At 42.3% G+C, this 21,297-nt stretch overlaps 1 long non-coding RNA gene across 2 annotated transcripts in view; it reads left to right on the top strand.

Moving 5' to 3' along the window:
* Positions 1 to 898: 898 nt before the first annotated feature.
* The window catches only part of LOC123365717, a 93,951-nt gene continuing 73,552 nt past the window's right edge, over positions 899 to 21,297 (top strand). Inside the window, exons 1-3 of one of the 2 annotated variants that reach the window (XR_006577711.1) lie at positions 899 to 1,036; positions 2,614 to 2,724; positions 6,487 to 6,577. This is a non-coding gene — a long non-coding RNA (uncharacterized LOC123365717). The remainder of the gene's footprint in view (positions 1,037 to 2,613; positions 2,725 to 6,486; positions 6,578 to 21,297) is intronic. The other variant, XR_006577712.1, reaches the window with a different exon arrangement.

The raw sequence follows: 21,297 nt of genomic DNA, 5'->3' as shown, positions 1-21,297 counted from the left end.
CCATTGGGACAAGAAGGGAAGGTACCGTATTTATCGGCGTATAACACGCACAGGCGTATAACACGCACCTTCATTTTAAGGGGGAAATTTCAGGAAAAATTTCAGGGTGCGGCGCCTTGGGAGGGGGCGGCGGGCGGGCCGCGCCGTTCGCGGGGAGGGGGGCTCGGGCCGGGCCGCTCGGGAGGGGGGCGGGGGCTCGGGCCGGGTCGGGCCACGCCGCTCGGGAGGGGGGCAGGGGCTAGGGCCGCTCGGGGGGGGGGGGGGGACGGGATCTCGGGCCGCTCGGGAGGGGGACGGGGACTAAGGCCGCTCGGGGGCTCGGGCCGGGCCGGGCCGCGCCGCTCGGGAGGGGGGCGGGGGCTAGGGCCAGGGCCGCTGGGGGGGGGGAGGGAGGAGGGGGTCTCGGGCCGCTCTGGAGGGGCGCGGGGGCTAAGGCAGCTCGGGCCGGGCCGCTCGGGAGGGGGCTAGGGCCGGGCCGCGCCGCTCGGGAGGTGGGGGCTCGCGCAGGCCGGGGCTCGGGGCTCAGGCCCCGCCGCTGGGGGGGGGAGAGGGCGGGGGCTCGGGCCGCTGGGGGGGGGGGGCTAGGGCCGCGCTGCTCGGGAGTGGGGCAGGGGCTAGGGCGCCGCTCCGCGCCGCTGGGGGGGGGCGGCGCTTTTCTTTTCTGCCTGGGGTGGTTATATCGGCGTATAACACGCACACATCATTTGCCCCCTATTTTCAGGGGAAAAAAGTGCGTGTTATACGCCGATAAATACGGTAATTAAACTGGCAGTGAGATCGGTCAGATCCTGTCATTTGAAGGCATAGTCTTCAGATTGTGATGTCATATTAATGTTTACAGCTACTAATTGTGATGTCACAAATAGAGAATTTATCATTTCATTTGAGAAAAAAGCAGTAGAAGGCCAAGTGCTCTTTCAAGGACCATCAAAGCTAAAGGGAGCCTTTCATTTCACGTTAACCAGAAGCTGAATCAATTGCTAAAGACATGGTAAAAAGTTTAAAGATATTTTTCTGAATACTCCTGCTACAGGAGGTAAGTCTGTTTAAATTAAAAGGAGACTTTTAGAGTGTTTATCAACATCTTAAAATTCTTGCCATAAAAATGTGTTTATAATAAATTCTTAGAAACTTTCAGTAGGTTAAATCAGGTAGTTCCAAAACTGCCTACTGCAGAGTTTCTTACACTTTTCTGGGAAGCACCTGGTTTTGGCCAGTGGCCACAAAGACAGGATACTGGGCTAAATGGATCACTGGTCTGATCCAGTATACCAGTTTTTATGTTACTGAACTGAACTATTTTTGTTACCAGTTTCTTAAATTCCCTTCATGAATGCACATTGATTTGTTATTCTAGGGTTGCTCATGTGTATTACCTTTTACGCTTTTGTTGCTGAAAGAAAGAAAGAAAGAAAGAAAGAAAGAAAGACCTCAGCATATTTCCTATGAAAAAATATGCCAAAATATAAGAGCTATTTTACTTGGCTAAAATAAAATAAAATAAAAACTTAAACTTTTTCCCAATTATTGAACCAAACCAGAACTGAACCTTTCGGAGGTTGGAAAATATTTCACTCGTTTTTATATAAAAATATATACACTTATTGCTTATTGCTTTTGGCCAGGACTGAAAACACCAGAATGTCACAAAAAAGGCACACTTCAGTATGTCTGCACAAGGAAGAGAGTAATGCACCTGCCCACTATGAAGTAAAAATTTGGCATGATCTGCTTCCAAAAACTGCTTCAAGGGAAAGTAAACAGCTACAGAACCTGGAATCGGAGGGATTACTCCCATAGCAAAGGCATGTGGCTGGTAGGGATGGCCAACTCCTTCTGAAGGTGGGGCATAGGTAGACAATTGCAGGGATACCATTCAACTTGCCAAACAGGAAATGTCAGCCACTGCCAAAAGAGTTGTGCAGCACCTACTCAGATTGAGAGGCTAGAAATGCAATGACAAGTAGGCACTGAAGATTTCCACTGACTGTTAACCAGAGATGAAGCAGAGAGAAGCTTTATTCAGAAGATGTTTGCAGAAATAGTTCTCTGTAGAGCAGATGACTAAACATCCTCAGCGTATAAAAATTGGTCTGATGTAATCTAATTTCATAAGGACTAACTGTTCACTATATGTGGGGTTGAAAAGAAATTTTCCCCAGGTCAGATTGATAATAACCTTGGGTTTTTTTCACCTTCCTCTGCAGTGGATGGGTGTGGGTCACTTGCCAGGATTATCTGCGTAAATCTTACTTAATAATTTCCCTGCCATTGTGCAGGGTCTCAGATCGTGGTGCACCTCAGTCCCTCCTGTTCTCTGCCAGTGTCACACAATAGTCTAGTTTCCTGTGGCCTGTAATACTTTGGTCTAATTTTGGTTGTTGGGTTTAGTATGTGCGTGGTGTTGGTGGCCTGTGATATGCAGGAGGTCTGACTAGATGATCTGTTGGTTCCTTCTGGCCTTAAACAATATGACTCCTAGGAGCCGTTCTGCTAGCTCAGGATCATGGGACACAACATGTTCTGACCAAGGCCCATCTTGCCCCCGGAAAGCTTATTACACCTATCACAGTGAATTGACTCACCAAAGTATCACTGTATGCTTGTATGCAGGAGCAATTCAGCACAGCGCCAGTAAGTAGCAGTCATGGAGGAATCTCAGAATGTTGGTGGTTGCTGAGCAAGCTGGACTATCTTTACTCATATTTGTTGGAATGGGAGCAGGTAAGTACCATGCTTTGGAAACTTAGCAGCTGCTTGTTGTCTTGCCGGCCAAACACTTCATACCTGCAGGCCTGAGACCTACTAATGAAAGCTATGAAGCATATCTTCTGAAGTGGATGCAGCTTGTTTTTTTTTTGGGGTAGCCAGTGTTGTGATACCTTTTTTTTAAACAATGAGGTTCCTTGGGACTCTATTCTTGTTCCCATAGGTAGATTTAGATTTCATTGCTCATTTGTGCTGCCAATATATAGATCTACCTTTGTACTTCTGCAGAATGGAATGAAGTGATGGCATGACTTAGCACTTGTCTCTCTGAGATTCATGCTTGGATGAGTTTTACCTTGTGAAACTGAATGCTGAGAAAACATCTCCTTTTGGTTGTACTTCCATTCACCACCTGGAAGCATTTACTTCTCTGATTTTACACTTTGAAGCTTTAAATCTGCTTCAAGAAGCAGTGACTCAAGTGACCTTGGAGTCATTTTGATTCTGAACTTTCTTTTTTCCAATGCCTGTTAATAACATCAGTAAACATTCTTATGACCACACTAGGAATCTCTCTTGGCTTTAGCCTATGCTTCTGTCTCTTCGGCACTGGATTGTTGTAATTGGCTAAAGGCTGGCATTTCTTTTGGTTTTCAGGGAGAGTTCACATGCCATGATGAAGGGTGCCAATGTATATTTTTGTGAGCAGAAAATGTTCGAGTTATTCATGTTTCATTTTATAATCCAGTAATTGCCTGTTTTCTGAATTACATCAAAAATACAATGATTGCAGTGTGAGATTAACTGTTCACTCAGTTCTACAGTAGAAGAAGCACACAAGTTTCAAAACAAAATGAGATATTTTACATTTAAGAACCCAAATGAAAACACTGAAATTAACCACTTTGTATATTTCAGTGACTTTAATTTTGGAATTTTTGGCACATCCTGAAATCAAACTTAAGTCATCCGTGAGGAGTTATACTTTCCATAAATGCTGTATATGAGTGGTTCTCTGCTTTTATCATCACTAGGATAAGATACTTGCAGTCTTGTTTTGAAATCTTTTCTCATCAGGAAGTTTTGATAGTATTAGAAGAGCTTCTATGCGGGAAAGCAGAAGGACTTGCAACAGCTAGTAAGCATGACATCATTAAAAAGCAATGAATGTTAGGAATATTCCTGTGTTCTAATCCAGGCCACACATCCTGCTGCCCTGGAACACATCCAAACCCAACATCCTTTTAGGGTGACAGGGCAGGCTGTAGCCTTTCACAGCTTGCTTTAGTAATCTCTGCATGTGGAATATTCACTGGCAGGCATTACAATAAAATCTAAAATTACTCCATCAGAAAACTGCTGTTCCACCCTTCCTGCATTCTTCCCTGACACTGAAATTGCCCAAACAGAGCTGTATTACAATTCATGGGTTTATCTGAAGAACTGTATACCGCTGATGGGGTCTTTAATAACTGACTGTGAATAGGTTAACAGTATGTTCCATTAGAATACTTAAAACACAGATTATATTAATATTCTTATTGCTGGCAAGGCAGAACCACATTTAGGGCCCAATCCTGCAGCCTTTACTCCATAATCACAGTGGAATTCCTCAGATGAGTAAAGGCTGCAGGGTTTGCACAGTATGAATCTTATTCTCTTTTAATTCACACTAGTTTTACAATGGAGTAGCTACATTGGCCCAGATGCTCAGCCACACTATGTCCCTTTACACCACCACAGCACAAAGAGGACTTAAAATTTTACTAATTGTAAATGAACTCAGGGGATTCCCTGAGCAGTGGGGAATCCTAGTTTGGGTAAGAGGAAGCACAACTGACTCTCTATGCCACCCCATTCCTCTCTCCTGGCATAGGCAGTGTGTTGGGGTGCAGGAGGCAGTAGGGATACTGTGGTAGCAGCTAGAAGCCTCATAGGTTAGAGCCCCATAGCTTTAGGCTCTGCACAAACACACAGCAAATGGTAGTTCCTGCCCTAAATAGCTGTCTCTTTATCTATGCATTAGTCTGTCAGGCATCCTGGTGGTGCTACAGAATATAAGTAATAATTAATGATTTTTTTAGACCAAGATGCTTTACAGTAAGTTAGACAGATGTTTGATAACAGAGGTGGCATTTTGCACCAGAGTCCTTTGGTAGTGGTTCAGTTGCAAAGCACAGCATGAGCACACTGCAAAGCACACCATGCAAAAGTTGCAAGCATTTTGATATTTAAATCAATTTGTATAAAGTGGACTATTGTCTAGGAAAAGAAGATATATAGGTGAAGTATAGTCAGAAAGACAGCAGGAACTGAAATATCCAGGAGTGATTTATAACAAATGGCTGCATCTTGTAGTCAAAACAACCACTGGGAGACAAGGTGAGGGAAATGTAGACACTGTACAGTGTATTATTACACGGTTAATCTCATCAATTTTTCATCTGGCCTGTTTGGGTTTTTATACGTGTATAAGAGAAAAGGAAATCTAGTCACATTGTAAAATACATCTTTTGTCTTTTGTCTATGGCTAAATTCTTAGAGTTAAATCCTACCTCTTTGCTTGGTTGCAGAAGGTTTTAATCATTATATCTATATCTATATCTATATCTATATATATATAGGCTCATGTGTATAGGTGGCAAGGCTGTGCAAGAGACCATAGTCTCTCTGCTATATGAAACAATGCTTCATGTGGATCTGTGTGTGGCAGCATTAGGAAGTGATATAATGGTCTGCAGCACGGACAATGCGTGAGATGCTCAGCCCCCACTCAGGCCCTTTATGCCAGGTAAAAGGGTGTGGCAGTATAAAGGAGCAATAAAAGTCCCATTTCTGGATGGGGAAGGATTCCCCCAGTGCAGGCCCCTTTGCAAGTCACAGTATAGGGAACGTGTCATGGATAGAACTGGGAATAGGAGAAATGGGGGAAGCTCTGTGCAGCATTCTGGCCCATAGGACAAGCTGGGGAGGCTGCCTATACCTGTCCCATGGATTGGGAGGGCATAAAGATGGCATAGAGCCATGATAGCCACCCTCCCAATTGGCTGTGAGTTCTGAGCTGCATCTCTTAGAGGCTCAGCATAGAATTTCACCCAATTGGTTTACATTGATATAGGGGACTAAGAAAGCAGTGATATGTTGCATTGTGGGAGGAGAGGATTCCATCCCCACCCTGCCTCTATGGAGATTCTCTATGCAAAAACTGATTATTCTGTTTTTGCAGAGAGGCCAGGATTAAGTCTATATGGAGCAGCATGGACCTGAACTTTATTTAACTGAGGCCTGGTCTACACTAGGAGGCGGGGTCGATGTAAGATACACAACTTCAGCTACGTGAATAGCGTAGCTGAAGTCGAAGTATCTTATTTCGACTTACCTCCCATCCTCACGGCACGGGATCGACGGCCGCGGCTCCCCCTGTCGACTCCGCTACCGACGCTCGCTCTGGTGGAGTTCCGGAGTCGACAGGAGCACGTTCGGGGATTGATATATTGCATCTAGATGAGACGCGATATATCGATCCCCGATAAACTGATCGCTACCCGCCGATCTGGCGGGTAGTGTAGATATACCCTGATAAGAGGTGGTACTTGGCACTTGTATGCTTTGGAAAATATTCAGTGCTGAAAAATTCTATGTAACGTTTCAGGTCTGCCTTAAGACTTTCACAGTGATATTTCTGAATTCTCTGTTTTTAATTTCTTTCGTGAAAAAATTAAATTGTTGCCAATAACGTGCAAGAGTTTTGTTAAAGTAATTTTCCTCCTTGTTAAGATCCCATGAAGAACTTTGAATGAGAAACTTTGCAAAGATCTGATATTTGATAATGCTTCCCCCCCTCCTCTGCATTGAGACTTCAGAGCAGGTAACTATGAGTGAGTAAGGTTTATGACTTCTGGATCCATTTTGTTTTCTTAAGCACTTGGAGATTTTGGTAGAAAATTTTTCTCAGAGACCTTTGATAAATTATAGAAGGGATTAATGCCTTTTCTCATATGCCAGCTCTAGCAGGTACCATGCAGTGCCATGAACAAGATTAGTTTAAAGGAAGTTTGATGATTCATGTCTTTGGGAAAAGAAAGGAAAGTTCTAAAGACTGCTGTAAAGGTGGCACAAAATTCCTAGCATTCCTGAAAAGACAAAGAGACCAGAAACCTAACAGGGCTTGGCATGGGCAGCTGACCCATCAAGCTAAAGTAACTCTCAGAATAAAGAAGAAATATATATTTATTTCTATCATGAGCAATTCCTTTTTACTTTGATGTTCTTATGACATTAAAGATATTATTTTTACCATGATCTGTGACTGAACAGGAGGAAAAATACATCCTGTCTGTATTATCACTTTGCTGCACAGGGAACTCCTATAATGCTACTGTGGAAATGGTTAGTTTGCAGGTTAGCATAAAATACTAAAGGCCACTCCTTTCCCTTTTCTTTTTCCTTATTGTTAGGAATTTCTCAGCTTGGAGACACACTGTTCCAAGCATGGATCATCCACCAGTGCGCCCAAAACACTAATGCATCCATTCCTCAAATTGCCAGTGAACATGCCCAGCTACCACAGTAGAAGTGCCATAGTGATCAGTACAAACCTAGATGACCTGAGAAATTCAGCTGAAGGGAATGTAGCTGAGAGGTTGGAGGTAGGGAACGGGAGGTACTGGAGGCTGCAGGGGGAGGAGCACCTGAGCTTTTGAGGTAATGCTGATGGGAGACAGACCATCATTGCTACTGGGCTGATGCAACTCAGATGGCTGAGAGATATTAGAGGCATGGCTAGTCGTAGCACCACCTATTATTAAGATTATCTGACAGTTTTCATTATAAGACCTTGGTTTCAGTTGCTTATAACTTTTCCAGACTATTTGGTCTGAAATTTTTCATGCTGATTGTCTGCCTTAGGCTGAAGTTTTTTGAAAACATGCAACCAAAATGATACAACTGTTTTTGAGGATGGGGCTAGGGAAAAATACATTGCTGTGTCTTGGTTAGAATAAAAGAATCACAGAATATCAGGGTTGGAAGGGACCTCAGGAGGTCATCTAGTCCAACCCCCTGCTCAAAGCAGAACTAATCCCCAACTAAATCATCCCAGCCAGGGCTTTGTCAAGCCTGACCTTAAAAACTTCTAAGGATGGAGATTCCATCACCTCCCTAGGTAACCCTCCTAGTGAAAAAGTGGCTTCACCACCCTCCTAGTGAAAAAGTTTTTCCCAATATCCAACCTAAACCTCCCCCACTGCAACTTGAGACCATTACTCCTTATTCTGTCATCTGCTACCACTGAGAACAGTCTAGATCCATCCTCTTTCGAACCCCCTTTCAGGTAGTTGAAAGCAGCTATCAAATCCCCCCTCATTCTTCTCTTCTGCAGACTAAAGAAACCCAGTTCCCTCAGCCTCTCCTCATAAGTCATGTGCTCCAGCCCCCTAACCATTTTTGTTGCCCTCCGCTGGACTCTTTCCAATTTTTCCACATCCTTCTTGTAGTGTGGGGCCCAAAACTGGACACAGTACTCCAGATGAGGCCTCACCAATATTGAATAGAGGGGAATGATCATGTTCCTCGATTTGCTGGCAATGCCCCTACTTATACAGCCCAAAATGCCTTTAGCCTTCTTGGCAACAAGGGCACACTGTCAGCTCATATCCAGCTTCTCATCCACCGAAACCCCTAGGTCCTTTCCTGTAGAACTGCTGCCTAGTCACTTGGTCCCTAGTCTGTAGCAGTGCGTGGGATTCTTCCTTCCTAAGTGCAGGACTCTACACTCGTCCTTGTTGAACCTCATCAGGTTTCTTTTGGCCCAATCCTCTAATTTGTCTAGGTCACTCTGTTCGCTATCCTTACCCTCCAGCATATCTACCACTCCTCCCAGTTTAGTGTCATCTGTAAACTTGCTTAGGGTGCAGTCCACACCATCCTCCAGATATTGAACAAGACTGGCCCCAGGACCGACCCTTGGGGCACTCCGCTTGATACCGGCTGCCAACTAGACATGGAGACACTGATCACTACCCATTGAGCCCGACGACCTAGCCAGCTTTCTATCCACCTTATAGTCCATTCATCCAGCCCATACTTCTTTAACTTGCCAGCAAGAATACTGTGGGAGACTGTATCAAAAGTTTTGCTAAAGTCAAGGAATAACACATCCGCTGCTTTCCCCTCATCCACAGAGCCAGTTATCTCATCATAGAAGGCAATTAGGTTAGTCAGGCATGACTTGGCCTTGGTGAATCCATGCTTACTATTCCTGATCACTTTCATCTCCTCTAAGTGCTTCAGAATTGATTCCTTGAGGATCTGCTCCATGATTTTTCCAGGGACTGAGGTGAGGCTGACTGGCCTGTAGTTCCCTGGATCCTCCTTCTACGCTTTTTTAAAGCTGGGTACTACAGTAGCCTTTTTCCAGTCATCAGGGACCTCCCCCAATCACCATGAGTTTTCAAGGATAATGGCCAATGGCTCTGCAATCACATCTGCCAACTCCTTTAGCACCCTCGGATGCAGGTGCATCTGGCCCCATGGACTTGTGCTTGTCCAGCTTTTCTAAATAGTCCTGAACCACTTCTTTCTCCTCAGAAGGCTGTTCACCTCCTCCCCATGCTGTGCTGTCTAGTACAGTAGTCTGGGAGCTGCCCTTGTTCATGGAGACAGAGGCAAAAAAAGCATTGAGTACATTAGCTTTTTCCACATCCTCTGTCGCTAGGTTGCCTCCCTCAATCAGTAAGGGGCCCACACTTTCCTTGACTCTCTTCTTGTTGCTAACATACCTGAAGAAACCCTTCTTGTTACTCTTAACATCCCTTGCTAGCTGCAACTCCAAGTGTGATTTGGACTTCCTGATTTCACTCCTGCATGCCTGAGCAATATTTTTATACTCCTCCCTGGTCAAGGTGATTGAAGTCTCCCATGAGAACCAGGGCCTGTGATCTAATAACTTCTGTTAGTGGCCAGAAAAAAGCCTTGTCCACTTCATCCCCCTGGTCTGCTGGTCTATAGCAGACTCCCACCACGACATCTCCCTTGTTGCTCACAGATCTAAACTTAATCCAGAGACTCTCAGGTTTTTCTGCAGTTTCATAGCGGAGCTCTGAGCAGTCATCCTGCTCTCTTATATACAATGCAACTCCCCCACCTTTTCTGCCCTCCCTGTCCTTCCTGAACAGTTTATATCTATCCATGATAGTACTCCAGTCACATGAGTTACCTCACCAAGTCTCTGTTATTCCAATCACATCACATGGTTGAAATAGTCTGACAACCTTTTCTTTAAATAACTCTAGTACCCCCATGCTTTGTAGCAGGGACTGGAGTGGGGGATGGCCTCTTTGTCAGGGATATGCCTTTTGCCACTTCTGTGAACATCTGCCCAAATTTGGCCAAGTTATAAACTTTTGAAAAATCTCAGTTTGCATCTACCCAGGAGAGACTTCTTAGCTTTTTGCTGATAAAATCTCCAAAGATTCCATCCTCACTGAGCACGCTTGAGCCTCTCACAGCTCCTATCCTAGTTCTACCCTGATTGCACACGCCATCCCTACAGAGTGACTGAGCATATGCCATCCCATCACAGCTCTCACCTGTGAAAGGACTACATATGTGCCATTCTTACAGAGCAACAGAGCATGCTCCAATCCAGTATTTGGGTGAAGCTGGACTTTCCCTGTAATGGCTGCTTCAGCTGGTCCAGGCTGAGTGGCTCTGGGCACTGGCAATGACAGCAGGGACCCTGTCACTTCTGTGCAATCAGCAACGCTCCTGCTGACATTCAAGCAGTGTGGAGGAGGAAGCCATCTGATGTGGATGGACAGGAGATAAAAAGCTAGACCAGGGGGAGGGAAAGAAGTAGATTGAGACATGTGGTCTGCTAAAACTGTGACTGCAGGAAGGGAGAGTAGAGGAAAACTGGGATTGGGACTGGCTGGCCAAGAAGACGAAGACTGGGACTGGGAGCTGTTGAGGGAAATGGGGAAGGGAACTGGGAGCTAGTTGGGAGCTGGAGGTAGAACACTGAGATTGGATGAGGAGCTGGAGGGAGGAGGAGAGACTGTACAAGGAGATTAGGAGTGTGGGGGTGGGGAGGAGGAGAGACTGTACAAGGAGATTAGGAGTGTGGGGGTGGGGAGGAGGACCAGAGTGGGGAAATATGGGATTGTGGGGAGGGGAGATGGGGTTCAAGGGGAGAACTAGAATTGGCTGGGCAAAAAGACTAGGGACAAGGAATTGGGTGGGAGGGGGGAACTGGGACTAGATGGACTAGGAGACTGGGAATGGGTGTGGTAAGGGAGATTGGGACTCAGGCAGCAAGTCTGGAAAGGGAGACTAGTAGTGGCTGGGCAAGGGGACTGGGACTAGGTTGAGAATCCTGAGCAGAGGAGACTGATGGTGGGTATGCAAGGAAAATGGGACTACGGCAAGCAGCCATGGGTGAGGAAGAGAGAGGACTGGGACTGGGACAGGTTGGAGGAAGAAGGGGTCATGCTGAGGGCGAATGAGCAGAACGCCCTGTGCGCACTAGGTCACACTCCCCTTCAGAGCTTGTGATGGAGCCCAAGATTCCTGAGTATCACCATTCCTCTGCTGTCAGCAAATGTCTGTGAAACCCATTGACCACATCTCCCTGTAGGGCTGGTCCACACAGAAGATGACAATCTACTATTGCCACCAGTTACTCTGACAATGCAAGTGTTAGTGGTCTGTGTGTGGTAGACCTAAAGGCTCCCACCCTGAACCATGTTGGTGTTAATGTGGTGCAACAAGATGGAATTTCTGTTTGTTCAGTTTGCTTTTTTAAAACCTAGAAAATTACACCTCCCTCCCCCACTCCTCTAAATTAAGATTGCAAAGACAAGCACTCAGAAGTTTGGAAATGCCAGAATTAAGATTACTTAGAGTAGTCAAGAGGGTATTCAACTAATAATAAAAGCGGAGGGTAAAAAGAGGAAATATATGAGCACGCATTAGGACAAAATTAATAGGTGACAACAAAATCAAGGAACCAAAGGACACAAAGAGAAGAAATTTATTAATTGCCTATATACCAATACTAGGAGCCAGGTAGCAAAGAAGAGGCATTGGAATTGTTCTTATTATTATTGGCGAGCCTAAACCCATACTAATTAACATTAATGATTATTATCAATGCTATTAATTAATTAAATTTAAATTAAAATAAATTAAATTAAATTGATAAATTAAATCAATAGTACTAACACACCCTAGATCAGGTTACAAACTGGCGAGCCAGCCAGGAGTCTCGAGGAATGTGTGACAGAAATTTTCAGGGATTCCAGGCACCCTTAGACCCTTAGAAATCTCACCTGAGGCATAAGTAAATGGTTAAAAACTACAGAGAGCTACAGTTGTGTGTCTCACCCACTCTCTCTTAAGAAAACAGAAACCTGATTTCCTGTGACTGCAGCTTAGCAGCAGTCCCAGTATTTCCAGTTTTGTATTGTGGTTTTGACTTAGAAGTTTAATTTTAAGGTTTTTGAATATAATACTGCAAGATAAAAAGTAATATTATAAAGTAATAGAGTTATTGACTAAAGTGTTATTTAGACTAAAGATATTATTTAAAGTGATACGCGCATCTAAAGGATTTTGTTAAAGGTTGAAGTTATAACGAATGGTACCGATAAGATATTAGCAGTGGCATTAGATCCGATGACCCACACTAGTGGTGGCGGGGGAGTTGATCAATCTAAGTATTAATTGTTGCCAAGAGGCTGCAATAAGTCAGAACTTGAACAGTTCAAGATACCTTATCTCAGTCCCCTTAACTCTCCTGGGCTGCACCTATGATCCTTCTGCCTCAGTATTCCCCAGTATTTGGCAGGTCCTGACAGAGGGAAAAGACCTCTCGATTATCTACAAGCCATTGAGATACCCTCATCCCTCTATTATTTACTTGGGACTTACTGAAGGAAGTGTAAAAACCTCTTAAAGCCTATACTGCAAAAGCCACTGCCAGGGTCCTAGTAGAGCAAGTCTTCTCTTGCTGGGGGATCCCTGCAGAGGTAGACTCAGACCAGGGATCACATTTCACAAAAAGTTCTTTAGGGACTGTCTTAAATTGATGGGCATCCCACAGAGACTACACATCCCATACAGACTGCAGTCATCTGGGATGGTGGAACAAACCAATTGGAGTATAAAAGTGATGTTGAGGAAACTGGTTGCTGCCAATGGATGTAACTGGGACACTCTCATGCCTCTAATTTTAATAGCATTGAGAGTGACACCGGCTGCATCTACTGATAAAACACCCTTTGAAGTGATGAAAGGTCGAACAATGCGATTACCAAAACATTTAATTTAGCACACCAGTGGCACTCAATTAGAGGGAATAAAAATGGATACCTACCTGCAGAATCTGCAAAAATATTTAAATCAGATCCACTTCCAGGTAGCTGTTAAATTGGGAAAATCCAGATGTAAGGTAAAGGCTTACTTTGACAAAAACCAGAAAGAGAATACTTGGAAGGTTGGAAATCAAGTAATACTGTTATGATATAAATCACCAAAATATGAGTTGTGTAACCGATGGATCGGACCTTTCCAAATCATTGATAAACTCAGTTCAGCAGTATATAAAATTAGAATAACAGGAAGCAAGCATAATAAAGACAAAATCTATCATACTAATCGGTTAAAGCTGTATCAATCGTTCAGGCTGCAGGAGCAACTTCCTCCTCAGGACTTAAGTGAACAGCATCCAACAAAATCACAACAACTGGAGCCCAGCAGATTGCAACCATGAAATTGACATTGATATTTCTGACTTACTACACCCTTATTGTTGCTCTAAGAGTAGGACTAAGCCAAAATCTTAAATTTGGGACTAAATTGTTACCACCCCAGTTCTGGTGCCCACAGTTCAAGACATATGTTGATAAATTGGAGAGCATTCAGAGAAGAGCTACAAGAATAAATCTGAAAACATGCCTTACAGTGATAGACTCAAGCAGCTCAAACTATTTATCTTAAAAAAGAGAAGGCTGATTACAGTCTGTAAGTACCTACATGGGGTAATGGGCTCTTCACTCTAGCAGAGAAAGGTATAACACAATCCAGTGGCTGGAAGTTGAAGCTAGACAAATTCAGACTGGAAATAAAATGTAAATTTTTGAGAGTCATTGACCCTTGTAACAATTTACCAAGGGTCATGGTAGAGTTTCCCTCACTGTCCATTTTTAAATCAAGTTTGGATGTTTTTCTAAGAGAGCTGCTCTAGAAATTATTTTGAGGAAGTTCTGTGGCCTCTGATATATGAGAGGTCAGACTAGATGATCACAATGGTGCCTTCTGACCTTGGAATCTAGAAATATATGCCTGTTCATTATGTGTGACATATATGCTCTCCATTGTAATGCTGAGGCACAAGTAGGCCAAATTAAGGTTGTTTGTGCAACCTTAATTAGGCCCCCTTGAATGAATGCATTTTGATACAGGCTTTAATTACATGATGACATAGTACTTTTTCACATTCTATCTCTCTCACACACAAATATATATACAGATATATATATAAATTCTGAAAAAATGACAAACCTACTTTACAGAAGAAAACATGATCTATTTATAAATGATATTGTCAGACTCGGCTCAAGGAACAATCTGTGGAGGAAAGCCCAGAGTCCAGAGTGCTTTCTATTTCCTGCAAAAGGGATCTGAAAATAGTTTGGCCATACCAATGAAAAACATTCAAAATAAGTGATTTTGGAATGCTTGTTATTCTCTCTGTATCAACCTAGTTTCCCTTAAACCACCATAAAAAAATCAAATAATATTCAAATATGCTTTTTTTCAGCATGTTTATGAGATTCCTACAAAAACTCCTGTAAATCTGAAAAAAGTAATGCAATCTCACAATGCTGTCATGACCAGCTTCAACATCTATCTATCTATCTATCTATTTAACTGACATGAACCTTTGAAGATTGGGGACTCATTGGCTGTTCCACCATACCTAAAATCTACATTGTAAATATGTTGCTTTTAAAATAAAATGACCTCACTTTATTCCATGTTGACCCTTGTAAACTGCACAGTTTGGGGATGTTACTGTGGCTTTGTGTAGTATTTTTAAGTGGAAATTAAAACTATTCTTTCAAAACCATCCTCTTCTTCTCACAGAAGAGAAACACAATGGTTTGTGTGGATTGTATACGTAAAATTCTTTGCAGTGTTTGTGTATGTGCATTTGTATGTCTAATAGGTGGATGTCAAATTTCCAATTCTTCATTACAAGGTCAAATTAAAACAATTTTCTAATGAGTTTTCCGTTTCCAAGGCAATAGATATGATCATTAATTGTGAGGTACTTAAGTATGAAATGTTAATTGCAGTTACTTATCTTAACTTGTAGTTCTCTGTGTTTTCAGTTGCTAATCAATGGGGTGGAAAATTAATTTAGCACTAGAAGTTTTTTGGTGGCATAACTCTCCATCAGGGAATTTCTAAAGGCACTCTGTACATTGTGTGTGTGTGTGTGGAGGGGGAGGGTTTCAATTCTATAATTACCTTTCAGAATAGTTATAGAGGAGAAAGACACACACTGCTATTATTAGCTGCCACTCTATTTTAAGATGGGCGATTAGCAGAGAATCTAAAATTAGAAAATTTGCTGGCAGTCACGAGACCTCACATTTCCAAATTTGCAAACCTTAACACAGATCACTTTGACTGGGAAAAGGACAAGCCTGAGAGTTAACGCTCTGTCACTGACTCCCTGTGTGGCTGCGAGCAAGTCACTTAACTTCTCTGTGAGTTAGGAAGCAGCAAAATTTTGAACCAGATCCAATGGAGCTAAGATTATTTGTACCTGCTGAAGATGTATCTCAAAATGTCCAGAACAGAGAAAATATGCTCTCTTCATTAACCTGTTAGTTCCACATTCAGTTATTGTGTTTTATTTATATATTTGGTTATGTACAGGCATTTTCCTGGAGAAAGCTTGTATGGATATGGTATATGGATAAGGTGTATCTTATATTTTGCTCTGTTCTTTCTCAGGCTTGTGCTCAGTCTGATGATTCTCTTCCCACAGCCCCAAATAATCTAACCCAGGATCTTGCCAGCTGCTTTATCTCTATAGGACATAACTGTCTTGAAGGATTGTAAGAAGTAAGGTGCTCTCATTGTATATTTTAGGCTGCAAAGAAAACCCATAAATGTTTCTCTATTACATTCATTTTCTGTTAGGACTAGGAAAATACCTAATTAACCTTCTGAATTCAGGTTTCAGAGTAGCAGTCGTGTTAGTCTGTATCCGCAAAAAAACCAGGAGTACTTGTAGCACCTTAGAGACTAACACATTTATTTCAGCATAAGCTTTCGTGGGCTACAGCTCACTTCTTTGGATGCATAGAATGGAACACACAGGCAGAAGATATTTATACACCTTCAATGGCTAGTGTAGTACAATTGGATTAACAATGTTTGTTTTGTATCACTCTGTTAACAGCAAACTGCAGAATAACAGATTTAGCTTCTATGCTCAAATCCTCTCCCAGTTAGCTACACTGACTGCCAAGCTTGCTTCACTTCCCTTGTGTATATGATGACACTGTGGAGTAATCCAGCTGGCATAGTAAGAAGGAAGCAGTGTGATGGCAGCAAGTACTGCAAGGTCATGATTCTTTTCTCTTCAAACAAGGATCCTGCTGATTGGTTGGGAAACCTCTCATTTTAGGCATTAAGTCCCAGATCCACAAAGGTATTTAAGCTCCAAACTGCCGCTGAAAGGAGTTTAATGCCTTTGTGGATTTGGGCCTAAGATACTACAGTGCCTAGTATATATGAACTTAGATTTTAACTCATAAACTGCAGTAAATGTTCATATATATTCCCCCATGACATGTATTTGGATTTTTGAATAAAGAAAAGAAAGATCTCAACCATTTTTTAGATATCAAAATTCAGTCTATTTCAATCCCTAGTGTTTCTGCTCTACCTAGATCTAATTGAGCGAAGGTATTTCCTAGGCCCTTGTCACTGTGGTATATAAGTAGCAATAGTTCAAGCATGGGGCTGGGAGTCAAGAGATGTATCTGTGTTCTTCTGGCTCTAGCAAGTCATATGCACTTCTCAGAATCAGTTCCCCATCAGTTCAATGGAGACAATAATTATTTATTACCTCACAGGAGTGTTTGGGAGTTTCCTTCATTCGAGTTTATAAATGCTTTGAAATCCACAGACAGAAGTTGCTATAGGCAGGCAAAGGATGATGATTGATTGATTATTATTATTATTATTGGCTTAGATCTGAAAAGCAATTGGTGAGTTTGGGTTCCTCAGTTTTGGGGGGCCAAGTCAGTACACCGATCCTCTGTAAATCAAGCCCTTTCATGGGTGTCTCTTTGGGCAGCCCAAAATCGAGGCACCAAAAATCACTAGTCACTTTTGAATCGTTCCTCGTTCTTTGCAGACCTTTAGCACCTTTTGTCTATGGATTTTAAATCATTTTACAGACAAATGAATGAATCTCCAAACACTACTTTGAGTGTTTTATTATTATTAATAACAGGTGATGGATTTCAGTGGAAGAGCTGCTGAAAATCATGAAAAAAGGAACACTCTCACAATGAAATTCCTCCAAAGGGACCTCTTCTGTGTTTCTATTGGTAACCATTGTGTCTATGGGGAGAATCTCTGTTGGAGCAGAGAGCTGAAATTACACCTGCATGTAGTTGAATGTGTGGACAAGCTGACATGAATTTAGTGAAATAATGAACATGTTTCTCAAGTGCTTACCAGTGTTTTACACCCCGTGCTATAATTTTAAACTTGGAAGGGTGATTGACTATGAAAGATCCTTTGTTGGAGAAATGAGAATGGTACTTGAGAGTAAACCCATCATTAATAATTTGGGAGCTGTTTATTGACTTGTCTACTGAGGCCGGAAAAGAAAATGAAAATAAAACGTACTGTGATTATGCTCATTTGACTTGCACATAGCAAAAGGATCACACTAATTTTCCTCCAGCTCTTTCAATCTCAAGGGAGCTAAGCTTCAGAGTGAAAACAAACAGAGAAAAACTGGTAGCATGATAGGAGACTTAAACAAACAGTGGCTGCCAAATGATTTGCAGGTGTCAACCAAGTCCAACATCTGCAAGAAGCTCCATGCCCTGACCTTGCTGTTCATGACTCCATTCCAGAGCAGCTAATATTATGTAATTGGATCAGCTGTTAATGCTCTAGAGTTTCAGATTTCAGAATGTACAAAGCTGTAGCAGACTCTCTTTGGTCTCAGGCCTTATATTTTAAATATATTTCATTTAACTTGTTTACAAAGGACACTAGTTTTTTCATGATGTTATTTGTAGACAAGGCAGTACAGTTGCTCAGTCATTGTCCTTTCCTTCAAACGAAGAAATCAGCCTTTTAAAAAATTTGGTGGCTGTCTTACCCTTTAACCCACACCCCCCACATTATTTTAAAAGTTTGTATTGTGTTTTGCATTGTACAAATATAGGAAGCTAGCAGAGGAATACCATTAAACAAACTATAAGCTGAACTGCTGAATGGAATCATTAGAAAATGGAAGAATGATTTGAATTGTAGATTTTAGTAGGATATCAACAACATAATGTATATGGGTAAACTTTGTACTTGTTTGTGCTACTCAGTATTTTGGTAGCACCTAGAGGCTCCAACTGACAGAGCCGTACAAATGCATAGTAAGAATCAGTTCCTCTCCTAAAGAGCCTGTATTTTAAATAGACAATGGAGATATTATTATCCCCAGTTTAAGAATATAAGAACAGCCATACTGGTCAGACCAATGGTCCATCTAGCCCAGTATTCTGTCTTCCGACAGTGGCCAATTCCAGGTGATTTTGGGAAAATGAACAGAACAGGCAATCCCAGATAAAACAGGCAATCCTAGATTCTGGCAGTCAGAGGCTAGGGACACCCAAAGCATGGGGCTGCATCTCTGATCATCTTCGCTAATAGTCATTGATTGATCTATTCTCAATAAACATATCTAGTTCTTTTTTGAACCCTGTTACAGTTTTGGCCTTCACAGCATCCCCTGGTAACAAGTTTCATAGGTTGATTGCGTGTCATGTGAAGAAGTACTTCCTTTTGTTTGCTTTAAACCTGCTGCCTATTAATTTGGGTGACCCCCTTGTTCTTGTGTTATGGGAAGTACAGTAGTATATAACTCTTCCTTATTCGCTTTCTCCACACCATTCATGATTTTATAGACATCTATCATATCCCCCCTTTGTTGTCTCTTTTCCAAGCTGAAAAATCCCCATCTTTTAAATCTGTCCTCATATGGAAGCTGTTCTATACTCTTAATCATTTTTATTGCCCTTCTTTGTTCCTTTTCCAGTTCTAATATATGTTTTTGAGATGGGGTAACCAGAACTGAATTCAATATTCCAGGTATGGGAGTACCATGGATTTATACAGTGATATTATGATATTTTTTGTTTTATTATCCATCCCTTTCCTAATGGTTCCCAACCTTCTGTTAGATTTTTTGACTGCTGTTGCACATTGAGCGGATATTTTTGGAGAACTATCTACAATGACTCCAAGATCTTTCTTGAGTGGTAACAGCTAATTTAGACCCTATCATTTTATATATATTGTTGGGATTATGTTTTCTAATGTGCATGATGTTCCATTTATCAACATTTAATTTCATCTGCCATTTTGTTGCCCAGTCACCCAGTTTTGTGAGATCCTTTTGTAACTTCTCATAGTCTGCTATGGACTTAACTATCTTGAGTAATTTTGTTTCATCTGCAAATGTTGCCACCTCATTGTTTACCCCTTTTTCCAGATCATTTCTGAATATTTTGAATAGGATTGGTCCCAGTACAGAACACCACTATTTACCTCTCTCCATTCTGAAAACCAACCATTTATTCCTACCCTCTGTTTCCTGTCTTTTAACCAGTTACTGATCCATGAGAGGATCTTCTTTCTTACAGACAGGAACCCAGGCACATAGAGATTAAGGCCCAGATCCTCAGAGGTAGTTAGGCAACTCCTCCCCACTTAAAATCAGTAGGAAGGAGGTGCCTAAATGCATCTGACAAAGTGGGTATTCACCCACGAAAGCTCATGCTCCAATACGTCTGTTAGTCTATAAGGTGCCACAGGACTCTTTGCTGCTTTTACAGATCCAGACTAACACAGCTACCCCTCTGATACTAAATACCTTTGAAGTTCTGGGCCAAAGAGGTTTGCTCAGAGTCATAAAGGAAGTCTATATCAGTACTTGGAACTGAACAAGATTTCCTGAGTCCCAGTTCAGCGCCTTAACCACAAGACCATCCTTCCTCTCATTTTGACACAGCCCTACATTGGGAGTGTGGTGGAGGTTCACCATCAAAGGAGGACTATGAGTGCATACTGCCTTGCAGAGCTTCCCAGGTTCTGTCTTAAGGGTTGCTGCATACTCCCCACTGTATGACTGGTCACCTCTGCAAGGCAGCAGGTGTGAGGATTTGGAGCCAAAGGTCTTGCCTACCCTCCCAGACCTCTTTAAGACAGTAGTTAGTGAGCAAGACCAGCAGTTGTGCCTGGTCCTTATTCAGGGTGCACAAAGGGAGAGGCTTCTTACTCCCTCCGTCTCCACATGGCACTTGCCTAAGGGTCAGATGGAATCTTGCCCTCTGTATTTTATGCTCTCACACTGGCACATTAGTAAAGACACATTTAATGTCACCACAGCTTCTGTAATTCATTGGATGTGTTCTAAAACTTTTCTCCCAGACATTGGGCCGACTCCTGGACTCAATGCCCAGAGATCCTGTGATGGGCACAATATAAATTCTTGGATGGATGGAGACAGAGATTCCTGAACAAAGCCCCATTAAAAGACCATGCCCAGGAGATTTCCATGGATGCAGAGGGGATAGAATCCTCACCTTTTGCAGAGCACCACATCTTGTCCCTCTCCCGTAAAACCTATCTTTTCTTTTTTGAAATGGCTGTTTCCTAACTCTTAGGTGCTAAAATAGGCTAGACTCTTCTTTTCTCCTTTTTAAACAACTTCAAAAGTGCTGATGTTAAACTGCTAATTTTAAAGATATTTTCCTATTTTGCTGAAGTGCTTTTGGTTCACTGTTTATTGAATACACCCATGTAAGAATGATGCACTCAGAATGGAAGGAAGGGTTAAGAGGGGCATACAAGCATAAAACCTCTCATTTAGGAAGCTGAGCTTCACTGCAAGCTTCATTTGCCTGAACGCCCACTGTTAGTGGTAGGTTTCATAGAGTCATAGATTCCAAAGCCAGACGGCACCAATGTGATTGTCTAGTCTGGCCTCCTGTACAACACAGGCCATACAACTTCTCCAAAATAATTCCTAGATCATATCTTTTAGAGAAATATCCAATCTTGATTTAAAAATTGTCAGTGGTGGAGAATCCACTATAATCCTTGTTGTTCCAATGGTTAACTACCTTCACTGTAAAAAATTTACACCTTATATCCAGTCTGAATTTATCTAGCTTCAACTTCCATGGATCATGTTATACTTTTCTCTGCTAGACTAAAGAGCCCATTATTAAATATTTGTTCCCCTCTGTAGGTACTTATAGACTG

This window comes from Mauremys mutica, chromosome 3 (genome assembly GCF_020497125.1).
Source record: "Mauremys mutica isolate MM-2020 ecotype Southern chromosome 3, ASM2049712v1, whole genome shotgun sequence".
In the NCBI taxonomy this organism is placed as follows: domain Eukaryota; kingdom Metazoa; phylum Chordata; order Testudines; family Geoemydidae; genus Mauremys; species Mauremys mutica.
The sequence above is the reverse complement of the archived record's forward strand: the minus strand, read 5'-3'. Positions and strand labels throughout refer to the sequence as shown.